Source organism: Drosophila kikkawai, chromosome 2R (genome assembly GCF_030179895.1).
Source record: "Drosophila kikkawai strain 14028-0561.14 chromosome 2R, DkikHiC1v2, whole genome shotgun sequence".
In the NCBI taxonomy this organism is placed as follows: domain Eukaryota; kingdom Metazoa; phylum Arthropoda; class Insecta; order Diptera; family Drosophilidae; genus Drosophila; species Drosophila kikkawai.
The window spans coordinates 1247569-1250976 of NC_091729.1; the positions used below are offsets into that span (position 1 = coordinate 1247569).

The 3408-nt window shown below is 41.2% G+C and overlaps 1 long non-coding RNA gene across 1 annotated transcript; it reads right to left on the reverse strand.

Annotated features, from left to right (window-relative positions):
* Positions 1-642: 642 nt before the first annotated feature.
* LOC138928058 (uncharacterized) lies at positions 643-1868 on the reverse strand. Its single transcript, XR_011444550.1, has 3 exons — positions 1172-1868; positions 1001-1114; positions 643-942 (listed from the first exon to the last, which is right to left on the reverse strand). It is a non-coding gene; the product is annotated as an uncharacterized lncRNA (long non-coding RNA).
* Positions 1869-3408: the final 1540 nt, after the last annotated feature.

A 3408-nucleotide genomic window follows, 5' to 3' on the forward strand; every position in this document is an offset into this window, starting at 1 on the left:
CTACGCGTTCCTAATCATAATTCAAATATTTAATCTTCATAATTACGTTGGTGCTGGTAGCAATAGAGATCTGCAATGCATACACTAGCCAAGAATATAGCAAAACAAACGCATACCGATAATTAAGATTTGGTAATGATCATTATATACTCAATAAGAGCGCGGCTAGAGGAGCATTTATACGCAATTAGAAGTGTTCAGAATCTTGCAGCCCAAAACAAACAAACAGAAAAGAATAACGAACAGAGCTTACGGCTCTTCACGGTAGCAGCGGTTGGCTTGGATGATCATATCATGTCACATTAAATTGGTGTTTATATATATATATCCATTTTTGGATCACTTACCCCATCCGATCCTCGTTGAAGGCCTTCACGATGACGTGGATGACGAGCTGTTAGCGTGTGTTTAAATGATTGTTAATTTAATGCAACATAAATGATTCGTTTGATCGACCCTGCTTATCGCGTTCTTTATGTCTGGTTGTGCGGGTTTTTAGGGCACATGAACCTAGGTCAAGTTTACGCAATCGCGTTCGCTTAGCTAGCGCATGCACTCTAGATACATACTACAGTTTTCCGAGGCTCAAACGAGCCAGATGCGACCGAAATCTGATTAAAAAAATCCGAAACTTTTACAGTTGCATAAAACCTAACTAAATCTGCACTCCGGATCTAATGCCGGTTTTGTTTATTTCTGGAGGAGTTTACTCCGATCCTACGCCTTCGTCACGCGCTGGCCGAAAATTGTGGTCCCTGGCCACAACGTTTGTCGTCTCCCTTCCTCTGCCGCAGCTGGCGAAGCGCGGAAAGGAAAAATAAGTAATCCCACGCCGATGACGTAATCGGGGCTCCTGGCCACCGAGCAGATTCGCGGGCAGGGTCGCAAAGGTTTTCGCTTCACCCTTGGCAATATTCCGCTTGCCCTTATAGGAAGGTTCGACTAGAAAAACAACCGTGGTTACGGAGAGAGCTTTCAGTCATAGAAGAAAACTATTTACCGACAGAGGATGATGCAGAGTAAACTGCGGTACGCTTGAGCGTGGAGCTCCAGAAGGTTCCTTCGCCTGTATGTAGGCGTGCAAGCCGAGAAGGCACGCCGTATTGCGCTGTCTCTATAGGAAACCAATATTAATGCAAGTGCAAATGGCTTGAAGTCTCAAAATAATTACCCAAAACCGGTGCGCGACACTGGCGGATGGTTAACTGGTCGGATGCAACGGCCGATGCCTTGTATTAAATTGGCAAAAGGGACACGTGGCACTTGTGTATTAATTTCGCTCACAGATCGACACTTCTGTAGCGTTCGGCGTTGCAGTGAAAAAAGGAAGAAGGCGGATGTTTTGATCGTGTCGGAAATGATGCTTAATCGATTAATTCGTGCTGTCAACTGTCAATTTCGCACAGCTGATTGTGATCGACTAGGGCTGGAGCATACGATATGACTATCGTAAGGCGCGTATGTCAAATCTTTTGAATTTTACAACGTTAACCTTTTTGTCCAATGCTGCCCATTACAACCACAGATAATCTGGCAAGTAATCGCAGACACGATTAGCTGGAATCAGCTTCGTATATCCTTTGCGTGGTAGGTTCCTATCTCCTTTCCTGCTAACGTTTCCAATAGATAAAACGAACTACCTAATTTCTTCTTAATTCGACACTTAGAAAATTGGTGTCCTAACTTCTTATTGTAATTCTGACTAAAATTACTTAAATGAAAGTTTCGCTTAAAGACTTCTTGACCTTCTTTAAATACAATATGATTAGCTCTTAAATTGTATTGTTTCACATTAGTTTCATATGCTTTACGACTATTCTTTTTGATTTCTTCGCGAATTAAAGCTAATTGGTCTACTCTATCCAATCGAGTCGATTCTTCTAATAACGATAATTGTTTCAATAACTTATAATCAGATCCATGATTAATCATATTAAAGCCAAAGAGAGCTTTATAAGGAGAACAACCTAAAGACTGATGTAATGCAGATCGAAGAGCAGACGAGATACTTGTCAAATTTACATCCCATTCTGTTTGATCTTCTTGAAGATATGATCGTATAGCTGCCAATAAAGAACGATTGACTCTTTCGGCCGCATTACTTTGCGGTGAATAAAGAGCTGTACAAATATGACGAATACCCCATTTGGTTATCATGGCCTCGAATTCGTTTGCCTTAAACTGGGATCCATTATCACTAATTATTGTCTCTGGTACTCCAAACTCACAAAAAATTCGCTCGCACAAAAAGTTATTAATGGCGGCCGTAGTGAACTTTTTAAGCGGACAGAGCCAATGATATCGGCTAAAATGGTCAAGTACAATCAGCAATCCAGTATAACCTCTTTTACTACGAGGATAAGGTCCGAGTATATCAACGTACAATCGTTGAAAGGTTCTGATTGATACACTCTGCCCACCCATGGGTGGTCGTAATATTTTATTTGGTGCTTTTGTCTGTTTACACATTGCACACTCATTTACATAATTTCGAACCTCTTTTGACAATCCTGGCCAAAAAAGATTACGTCGTAGTCTCTCAATAGTTTTGTGTATCCCTCCATGGCCTGCACGACACTATCATGAGCCTGCCAAATTGCAGCACTTCGCAGCTTTTCAGGCACCCAGAGCTTCCAGCTATCCGCTTCCTGCTCTGTATTTCCCGATGGATGGTCCGTCCGTATGTAAACGAATTTCCCATGGACTCGTAAATCCGGAAACTTATCAACATTCTCTTCTACTCGCTTTCGAAGTTCTTCATAACTTTGTTCCGTAAAAGCATCAGAATCTAAATCGATTTCGGGTCCAACAAACTCTAAACTCTCAATGTGTTCCTCACAAATCCTCGATAAGGCATCTGGTACGATATGATCCTTACCTTTTCTATGAGATATGGTGAATTTAAATCCTTGTAACCGAAAAATCCATCTGGCAAGACGACCTGATACATTTTGTTGTCTCATCAGCCATAGCAGACTGGAATGATCAGTTACCACCTCAAATTCTTGCAACTCTAAATAGCAACGGAATTTTTCTATTGACAATATTACAGCCAAGCATTCACGCTCTGTAACACTATAATTACGCTGTGACTTGGAAAGTTTCTTTGACATAAAAGCTATAGGCCTTTCATCTCCTGCTTCAGATAATTGTACTAAGACTGCTCCAATGCCAAAGTCGCTAGCATCGCAGTGAAGAAAGAATTTCTGCGAAAAGTCAGGATTATGTAGTACAGGAGCAGAGGTAAGTTTCTGTTTTAACGCATTCATCGCTTCCTGAGCTTCAGCAGACCATTTAAACGTCTTACTTTTTGACAACAGTTCGGTGATGGGAAAAGTTAATTCAGCAAAATTTGAAATAAAACGACGATACCAACCACATACACCTAAAAATCCTCTGACTTGTTTG